Raw genomic sequence first — 11284 nt, 5'->3', positions numbered from 1 at the left:
GCCTTCCCTGACTTCCTGTCTGGCTGTGTCCCCTCCCTCCCTCCGCTCTGCCTCTGGTGGTCTTCTTGTCACCCCCTCGTTCCGCCTATCAACTATGTGTGCGAGGGCTTTTACCTGCTCAGCACCTAGGCTCTGGAACGTGCTTCCCCACACATTCGACATGCAGACACAGTTACTTCTTTTAAATAATTGCTAAATACACACCTTTTCCAGAAAGCTTTTAACATGTAATTTGTTTTTTATTTTCCATTTTTGTTACACCCCACTGTACTACAACCAAAACCAGGTTGTAGTCTTTTTTCCTGTATGTGTGAATGCTGTCTTTGCTATGTAAGATGTCTTTGAGTTTTCAGAAAGGCGTCGGCCAAATAAAATGTAATATTATTATTACAGACACAAGGACCATGATAAAGACTTGCATTTACACAGAGACCAGGGTAATGACTAGGATGTACACACAGACCATGATAATGACTAGGATAGTCACAAGGACCTGGGTAATGACTGGGACAGACACAGACCAAGATAACTGGGATGGATCCACGGACCAGGATAACAACTGAAACGAACACAGGGACCATGGTGATGACTGGGATGGACACAGACCAGGGTAATGACTGGGATGGACACAGACCAGGGTAATGACTGGGATGGACACAGACCAGGGTAATGACTGGGATGGACACAGACCAGGGTAATGACTGGGATGGACACAGACCAGGGTAATGACTACGATGGACACAGACCAGGGTAATGACTGGGATGGACACAGACCAGGGTAATGACTGGGATGGACACAGACCAGGGTAATGACTGGGATGGACACAGACCAGGGTAATGACTGGGATGGACACAGACCAGGGTAATGACTGGGATGGACACAGACCAGGGTAATGACTAGGATGGACGCAGACCAGGGTAATGACTGGGATGGACGCAGACCAGGGTAATGACTGGGATGGACACAGGGACCAGGGTAATGACTGGGATGGACACAGACCAGGGTAATGACTGGGATGGACGCAGACCAGGGTAATGACTGGGATGGACACAGGGACCAGGGTAAAATCTACAAACTACTTGATACTGATTTTCCTGCAACACAGACCATAATAAATGAGTGTCTCCTGTAACACAGGCCATGATAATGACTGTCTCATGCAACACAGACCATGATAATGACTCCTGCAACGCAGACCATAATAAATGACTGTTACCTGTGACACAGACCATGAACATGACAGTCTCCTGCAACACAGACCATGATAATGACTGTCTCCTGCAACACAGACCATGATAATGATAATGGGTCATGTTGTTTGAGAGAGCGTGATTAGCGATAGACATTAGTTTCTGGGTTCGAATAATAAAGTTATTTCTGTCCTGCTAGCTGTGTGATTTAGGCTGATGAGAACACAGATCAGATGGTTGTTATGCCTGGAAGATGCTTGCCCCAGCCTCTCCCAAATAACCCCCTATCTAAAGGGCACCACTTTTGACCAGGACCTGCTACAACAAATAGGGTGCTATTTGGGATGCACTGTTTCTATTCAGCCTGATGGACAGACTGCTCACGTATCTCTCCCTCCCATCTTCACACCTGAGCCCATGGTCTGGCTGACTGAGGGGCTGGCTGTGTAACTGTCTGGTTGCTTGTCTGGCTGACTGCCTGTCTGTCTGGCTGTTTGTCTGGCTGCCTGTCTAACTCTCTGTCTGATTGTCTGCCTGGCTGCCTGTCTAACTGTCTGTCCCGGCGGGGAAATAATTAAGATGCAACTGTAATATCACAGAAAGCACAACCCTTATCCACCACTCATATTTAAGGATGTCTACTTATCTCACTCCATCTTAGAAAAGAAAGACAAGATTGGTTTATGTGACAGGCTTCTCCTGCACTGCAGAAGTCCCAGGTGGAAGGACAGACCGTCAGGGGAGTTTTTCATCCTGTCATGTGGAGATAGCAGAGCTTTCCATCCTGTCATGTGGAGATAGCAGAGCTTTCCATCCTGTCATGTGGAGATAGCAGAGCTTTCCATCCTATCATGTGGAGATAGCAGAGCTTTCCATCCTGTCATGTGGAGATAGCAGAGCTTTCCATCCTGTCATGTGGAGATAGCAGAGCTTTCCATCCTGTCATGTGGAGATAGCAGAGCTTTCCATCCTGTCATGTGGAGATAGCAGAGCTTTCCATCCTGTCATGTGGAGATAACAGAGCTTTCCATCCTGTCATGTTGCGATAACTGATCAATGATCATGAGGAAGGTGAGGGATCAGCCCAGAACTACACTGCAGGACCTGGTCAATGACCTGAAGAGAGCTGGGCCCACGGTCTCAAAGAAAACCATTAGTAACACACTACACCGTCATGGATTAAAATCCTACAGCGCACGCAAGGTCCCCCTGATCAAGCCAGAGCATGTACAGGCCCGTCTGAAGTATGCCAATGACCATCTGGATGATCCAGAGGAGGAATGGGAGAAGGTCATGTTGTCTGATGATACAAAAATAGAGCTTTTTTGTCTAAACTCCACTTGCCGTGTTTGGAGAAAGAAGAAGGATGAGTACAACCCCAAGAAAACCATCCCAACTGTGAAGCATGTAGGTGGAAACATCATTCTTTGGGGATGCTTTTCTGTAAAGGGGCCTGGACGACTGCACCGTATATTTGGGGAGGATGGATGGGGCCATGTATCGCAAGATATTAGCCAACAACCTCCTTCCCTCAGTAAGAGCATTGAAGATGGGTCGTGGCTGGGTCTTCCAGCATGACAATGACCCGAAACACACAGCCAGGGCAACTAAGGAGTGGCTCCGTAAGAAGCATCTCAAGGTCCTGGAGTGGCCTAGCCAGTCTCCAGACCTAAACCCAGTAGAAAATCTTTGGAGGGAGCTGAAAGTCCGTATTGCCCAGCAATAGCCCCGAAACCTGAAGGATCTGGAGAAGGTCTGTATGGAGGAGTGGGCCAAAATCCCTGCTGCAGTGTGTGCAAACCTGGTCAAGAACTACAGGAAACATATGATCTCTGTAATTGCAAACAAAGGTTTCTGTACCAAATATTAAGTTCTGCTTTTTTTTGTCATGCAATAAAATGAAAATGTATTACTTAAAAATCATACAATGTGATTTTCTGGAGTTTGTTTTGGATTCCGTCTCTCACAGTTGAAGTGTACCTATAATAAAAATTACAAACCTCTACATGCTTTGTAAGTAGGAAAACCTGCAAAATTGGCAGTGTATCAAAAACTTGTTCTCCCCACTGTATATGCTAGACCCAACAACACAGACGAGCTGAAGGCCACTATCAAAGCAACCTGGGCTTCCATAACACCTGAGCAGTGCCACAGGCTGATTGCCTCCTTGCCAAGTCGCATTGATGCAGTAATTCGTGCAAAAGGAGCCCCAACCAAGTATTGAGAGAATAAAATTAGGTACTTAGGAAATATTTTTTGGTGTTTTGAGGTAATTAGCTGGTTAGAGCACTTCTCAGGTCAACATTTCTGTATTGTAAATGTTTTATACTAATATTTTGAGATTTTTGGTGTAAGCCGTAATCATCAAGATTGAAACAAAATAGGCTTGAAATGTTTCACTTTATGCATAATGAATCTAGAATATATGAAGGTGTCACTTTTTGATTTGAATTACAGAAATTAACTTTTCCACGATATTCAATTTTTTTGTTATTCACCTGTATATTGTTATACACTTTATAGGGCTATATTTCATTTTTGTAATTTTCATAAATATTTTTTGGAGATCATTCGAATAATATAATAAGAGTTTTTATGGTATGTGGAAGCAATTATCATAGATCACAGTCAGATATGTTGTTGAGGTTAACGATTTCTTACACATTTATTTTGAAAATACAACATGGGACAGTTCAGTGAGGGTGGGACAGTTTAGTGAGGGTAGGACAGTTCAGTGAGGATGGGACAGTTCAGAGAGCATGTGACAGTGAGGGTGGGACAGTTTAGTGAGGGTGGGACAGTTCAGTGAGGATGGTACAGTTCAGAGAGCATGTGACAGTGAGGGTGGGTCATTTCAGTGAGGGTGGGACAGTTCAGTGAGGGCGGGCCAGTTCAGTGAGGGCGGCCAGTTCAGTGAGGGCGGGCCAGTTCAGTGAGGGCAGGCCAGTTCAGTGAGGGCGGGCCAGTTCAGTGGGGGCGGTAGTAGTTTGCATACTGATGGTATATTGTCATGTCCAAACATGCCTGGGTTTCTTGTTCTGCTGATACTGAACCACAAACACAAATCAGAGACAGAGGAGGAATCGTGGGAAGAGAAAAGGAGAGAGGAGAAGGGAGGGGAGGAGTGTTCTATCTCAACAACACAACATGTATTGAAGAACTGTGAGCATAAGCCTCCTCTGTCTGTCTGCCTGCCTGTCTGTCCTCTTGCCTGTCTGTCTGCCTGCCTGTCTGTCCACCTGTCTGTCTGCCTGCCTGTCTGTCCTCCTGCCTGTCTGTCTGCCTGCCTGTCTGTCCACCTGTCTGTCTGTCTGCCTGCCTGTCTGTCCTCCTGCCTGTCTGTCCGTCTGTCTGTCCGTCTGCCTGCCTGCCTGTCCGTCTCTCTGTCCGCCTGCCTGCCTGTCTGTCCTCCTACCTGTCTGTCCTCCTGCCTTTCTGTCCGCCGGTCTGTCTGATGAGAATGAAAACTCTCCAATCCCCTTGAGCAAGAAAGCTTTGTAAATTTCATAATTCCTGATTCCCATCTCTGTCATGGGCTTAAAAAGACAAATGGATTTCACTGACATGAAATATTGATAAAAACTCATGGTCAGGTTCCTGGTTCTTTCCCTTCCCTATTGACCCCAGAGTTTCCAGATCAGTCTGCATGATTTAGTATCCCTCATGTCACTTTATTCCTCTCCTCAATTCCTACACAAGCTGCATATTAGATCCACATGTTATACCACCATTAACTCTTTACTAGTGTTAATATCATACAGTCTGACTAGTACTAATAGTATCATATACAGTGTATGATTGCAGCCATTTTTACAGCCTAACTAGTACTGCAGGTATCGACCAGTCATTACAGCCTCTCAGCCATTCTTGTTTAACATTTGGGGTATTTTAGTTGATTAATGAACCCCACTGAGGCCAGGGTCTTCTTTTCAAGGGTGCTTTGAGGATAACAATGACAACTATTCAACTGACACTGAAATTATCACTTCAAAATGCAAAATACCACCGCCCCAGAAAATCTCTATAGCCACAATTGTAATCCGACACAGCCTACAGAGTTCTAAATTGTCATCCAACACATCCAACAAAGTTGTGAACTGTCATCGACACATCCAACTAGGTTCTAAACTGTCATTGGACACATCCAACTAGGTTCTAAACTGTCATTGGACACATCCAACTAGGTTGTAAACTGTCATTGGACACATCCAACTAGGTTGTAAACTGTCATTGGACACATCCAACTAGGTTGTAAACAGTCATTGGACACATCCAACAACCAAGTTCTGAACTGTCATTGGACACATCCAACTGGGTTCTAAACAGTCATTGGACTCATCCAACAACCAAGTTCTGAACTGTCATTGGACATATCCAACTGGGTTCTAAACAGTCATTGGACACATCCAACAACCAAGTTCTAAACTGCCAAAGAAGCACCAGGGAGTCAAAATGGAGGTGTTAATTAGGGGAAGTTGCATTGGTGAGTTGATCTAAGAAAAGGGATGGATTGGGTTGGATGGGAGAACATAGAGATGGAAACACACATTTACACATTTACAGACACACATACATGCTCAGTCCAATCTTCTCAGCCATTCAGCAGGATTTTAAGGCCCGTTCATGTTGAAGGCATATCATTGTCAACACTTCTCCATCAGCGAGAAGAGAAGTCTTTTGTCATTTCAATTATAATTTGTTGTCAATTGAATTGGTTAAATAAACGGTTGAATGAACAAAAGGTTTGTAGGTTAAAGTTTAGCTTGTCTAATAACCATCCTCTGCTACCTGGCTAACACAGTTACCACAGCTTTGATGTGGACTGCCTTCATGAGACAGCAGCACAGGAAGTTCCCTGTTCATTTCCTTCCAACTCTTTATCTGGCTATAAGGGATGCATGCCAAACTGCACAATTTGCTTTATTTAGTGCACTACTTTTGACCAAAGTCCAGGGAGAATAGGGTACCATTTAGGACTCATGTTCCATGAGACCAAAACACCAACACAAAGGATACAGAAGGATGGACCAGTTTTTTTCTCAGTTAGACCTTGTTGAAGGAAACTAGTTAGCTGTCTGTGGGTAGAGCTAAGGTACGTTGCAGGTTCCGTACATCCCTTAGGGGAAAAAAGCTTTTCCTGTCAGGGGGGAACCCTTCAAAAAAACACTTTTAGGGTTCCAGGTAAAACCCTTTTAGCTCCAGGAAGAAGCCCTTTGTTTTGTGTTCCACAGAGATTCCTTCCCCGTTACCCAAAAAGGGTTCTATAGTTTTCTTATGAACATTCAGTGTAATGTCTGCATTTCCAGCTGATGTCATTAACAGATAATCCAGTATCAAAACACTTTCTGATAACACTAGAATCTCTCCTCACACCTCCATGGAACAACAGGTAGGCAGTGAAAATTGCCCAAAAGTGACTACACTTCCCGACGAGACTCAAAAAATGTGTCTGCAAAAACTCTCACCAACTTCTACAGGTGCACCATTTAAAGTATCTTCCCAGGCTGCATTATTGCCTGGGACGGCAGCTGCTCCACTGCAGACTCCAAGTCCCTCCAGAGGGTGGTGAAGTCTTCGCATCACTGGCTGCCATCTTCCCTCCGTGCAAGGCATCCACCATACATGATGCCTGAGGACAGCATGGAACATCATCAGAGATCACAGCCACCCAGGCCTTGGTCTGTTCACACTGCTGTCGCCTGGTAGACGCTACCGGAGCATCAGAGCACACACTTCCAGACTCACAAACTGTTTTTTTCCCTCAGGCCATAAGGCTCCTCAACCAGTAACACTGATCCATGATCATACTGATCACACATGAACATCCCAGATGCTCTGATGCCCCTTCAGGTACTTTAATGGACATTGGAATATTTAAAATCGATGCTTGTTTATATTTTCTTTTTGCAAGCAAGCAAGTTTATTTATATAGCACAATTCATACATTGAAGCAATTCAATGTGCTTTACAAAGAAAAATATATGCGAGTACAATAACATAAAAACAAATACTCAAATGAAAACATCAAGACAAATGAATACTTCATAATAATACAAAAATAAAATAAGAAAACATATAAAGATTAAAAATGGGATGAAGACATAGGAAGCTATAAGGCTAAACGTTGTGGTTGAGTTAAAGTGCTCAGTCATAGGCACGTGAAAAGAGAAGTGTTTTTAACCTGGATTTATAAATGGATACGTTTGGGGATGGTCTAAGATCTTCTGGTAGTTTATTCCAGTTGTGTACAGCATAACTGCTAAACGCAGCTTCTCCATGTTTAGTTTGGACTCTGGGCTCTACTAGCTGACCTGTGTTCATGGATCTAAGAGCCCTGCTCGGTTTATATTGTGCAAACATATCAGAAATGTATTTGGGTCCTAAACCATTCAGAGATTTATAAACTAAAAGCACCACTTTGAAATCTATTCTGTAACTGACTGGATGCCAATGCAAAGATTTAAGAACCAGAGTGATGTGCTCTGTTCTTCTTGTCCTGGTTAACATTCTTGCAGCAGCATTCTGAATGAGCTGCAGTTGTTTTAAAGTCTTTTTCGGGAGTCCGGTTAAGAGGCCATTACAGTAGTCAACCCTACTAGAGATAAAAGCATGGATGAGCTTCTCTTGGTCTTTTTGTGACACCAAGCCTTTGATTCTGGCTGTATCTTTTAGATGATAGAATGCTGTTTTGGTGACCGCTTTGATATGACTGTTAAATGTGAGGTCTGAGTCTATCAGAAACACCAAGATTACGCACTTAATCCACTTAAGGGCCCGAGAATCCAGCTCTTTACTAATACTTTTTTTATTTTTGTTGCCAAACACAATAATAACTTGAAGCTGTGTGTACATTTTTTTCCAATGTCTATTAAGCCAAACTTGCCATTTCTACATTATATTCAATTCTACTACTTATATTGCTGCTAATCTACAGTACTCTTTTTAAACTGCCGTTATGCACAGTGTTATGTACATGATGGCATTATCCTCTTGATATACACTCACCTAAAGGATTATTAGGAACACCATACTAATACTGTGTTTCACCCCCTTTCGCCTTCAGAACTGCCTTAATTCTACGTGGCATTGATTCAACAAGGTGCTGAAAGCATTCTTTAGAAATGTTGGCCTATATTGATAGGATAGCATCTTTCAGTTGATGGAGATTTGTGGGATGCCCATCCAGGGCATGAAGCTCCTGTTCCACCACATCCCAAAGATGCTCTATTGGGTTGAGATCTGGTGACTGTGGGGGCCATTTCAGTACAGTGAACTCATTGTCATATTCAAGAAACCAATTTGAAATGATTCGAGCTTTGTGACATGGTGCATTATCCTGCTGGAAGTAACCATCAGAGGATGGGTACATGGTGGTCATAAAGGGATGGACATGGTCAGAAACAATGCTCAGGTAGGCCGTGGCATTTAAACGATGCCCAATTGGCACTAAGGGGCCTAAAGTGTGCCAAGAAAACATCCCCCACACCATTACACCACCACCACCAGCCTGCAAAGTGGTAACAAGGCATGATGGATCCATGTTCTCATTCTGTTTACGCCAAATTCTGACTCTACCATCTCAATGTCTTAACAGAAATCGAGACTCATCAGACTCATCAGACATTCTTCCAGTCTTCAACTGTCCAATTTTGGTGAGCTCGTGCACATTGTAGCTTCTTTTTCCTATATGTAGTGGAGATGAGTGGTACCCGGTGGGGTCTTCTGCTGTTGTAGCCCATCCGCCTCAAGGTTGTGTGTGTTGTGGCTTCACAAATGCTTTGCCGCATACCTCGGTTTTAACGAGTGGTTATTTCAGTCAAAGTTGCTCTTCTATCAGCTTGAATCAGTCGGCCCATTCTCCTCTGACCTCTAGCATCAACAAGGAATTTTTCGCCCACAGGACTGCCGCATACTGGATGTTTTTCCCTTTTCACACCATTCTTTGTAAACCCTAGAAATGGTTGTGTGTGAAAATCCCAGTAACTGAGCAGATTGTGAAATACTCAGACCGGCTCGTCTGGCACCAACAACCATGCCATGCTCAAAATTGCTTAAATCACCTTTCTTTTCCATTCTGACATTCAGTTTGGAGTTCAGGAGATTGTCTTGACCAGGACCACACCCCTAAATGCATTGAAGCAACTGCCATGTGATTGGTTGATTAGATAATTGCATTAATGACAAATTGAACAGGTGTTCCTAATAATCCTTTAGGTGAGTGTATTTAAAGATGTGTGTACATTTTCTTCTTAATTCTCCCTATATTGTTGTAGTGTGCTATGCTACTATTCATAAGCGTATTGCACTCATATGTATCAAATATTTCAATAACTCTACCAATTGCTGCTAGTTTACATTGTTACGTATATTACTGCTATACTTGCCATATCTACATGTTCAATAATGCTACCCAGATTGGTGCTATATCAATAATACTACCCAGATTGGTGCTAGTTTACAGCACTCTTATTTTTATATTGTTTCTAGTGTACACTGTTATGTAAATTGTTGCTTTATTTTATTATTATTTTCTGTCTAGCTATATTTTTGCTTATATACTCTTCTTCTTAACTCTCACTACGTAGTTTTTCAGATGCTGTGTCATAACAATTTCATTGTACAGGATAACGTTGTGTTGTTCGGGGTATTTGACAAATTAACCTTGAAACTTAAGGGACGATTCAGGCCATGAAGCTCTACTGAGACAGTAGCTAAGTTACTTCAGCATGAGCAGTGTGTCTGTATGTGTTTGAGGGTTGAGGTTGAGGTGTGTCTGTATGTGTTTGAGGGTTGAGGTTAAGGTGTGTCTCTGTGTGTTTGAGGGTTGAGGTTGAGGTGTGTCTTTGTGTGTTTGAGGGTTGAGGTTGAGGTGTGTCTTTGTGTGTTTGAGGGTTGAGGTTGAGGTGTGTCTTTGTGTGTTTGAGGGTTGAGGTTAAGGTGTGTCTTTGTGTGTTTGAGGGTTGAGGTTGAGGTGTGTCTTTGTGTGTTTGAGGGTTGAGGTTGAGGTGCATCTTTGTGTGTTTGAGGGTTGAGGTTGAGGTGTGTCTTTGTGTGTTTGAGGGTTGAGGTTGAGGTGTGTCTTTGTGTGTTTGAGGGTTGAGGTTGAGGTGTGTCTTTGTGTGTTTGAGAGTTGAGGTTGAGGTGTGTCTTTGTGTGTTTGAGGGTTGAGGTTGAGGTGTGTCTTTGTGTGTTTGAGGGTTGAGGTTGAGGTGTGTCTTTGTGTGTTTGAGGGTTGAGGTTGAGGTGTGTCTCTGTGTGTTTGAGGGTTGAGGTTGAGGTGTGTCTTTGTGTGTTTGAGGGTTGAGGTTGAGGTGTGTCTTTGTGTGTTTGAGGGTTGAGGTTGAGGTGTGTCTTTGTGTGTTTGAGGGTTGAGGTTGAGGTGTGTCTCTGTGTGTTTGAGGGTTGAGGTTGAGGTGTGTCTTTGTGTGTTTGAGGGTTGAGGTTGAGGTGTGTCTTTGTGTGTTTGAGGGTTAAGGTGCGTCTTTGTGTGTTTTGAGAGTTGAGTTGAGGTCACCCATTCAGCCCCCACCCCCCCACCAGCCCCCCCTCCAGACCCCCCATCACCCATTCAGCCCACCCCATCACCCCTTCAACCCCCACCCCCCCACTAGACCCCCCCATCACCAATTCAGCCCCAACTAGCCCCCCACCCACCACCACCCCCACCAGTACCCACCCCCCCCACCAGTCCCCTTTCTCTGCAGGGGAATTCCTCTCAGCTCAGCAACACACCTGAGAGAGATGGTTCTGTCAGAAACTCAAACTTCTCTCTCTCTCTCCCTCATTCTCTTCCTATCTCCCCCTCCCCCTCCCTCTCCCCCTCCCTCTCCCCCTCGTCTCTCCAACTCCAACCCCTCCTCTCAGCAGCTGATTTCTTCTCATTTAAATGTGTGTGGAAGGACAACACCTCTGCTCCGCTCTGCAGTCTCTACCCAGGTGACACACATACTGAGAGGCAGAGATCACAGGGGAGAGCACTCTTCTGACACAGTGTGCCTCTAATTATTTACTAACTATAGACATTTACAATGACAAGAACATTTTAACCCAGTGAGACCAGAAATGGCTAATGCATGGGTTTTTTAAATTTCCT

Source organism: Esox lucius, chromosome 20 (genome assembly GCF_011004845.1).
Source record: "Esox lucius isolate fEsoLuc1 chromosome 20, fEsoLuc1.pri, whole genome shotgun sequence".
Classification (NCBI taxonomy): Eukaryota; Metazoa; Chordata; class Actinopteri; order Esociformes; family Esocidae; genus Esox; species Esox lucius.
The sequence above is the reverse complement of the archived record's forward strand: the minus strand, read 5'-3'. Positions refer to the sequence as shown.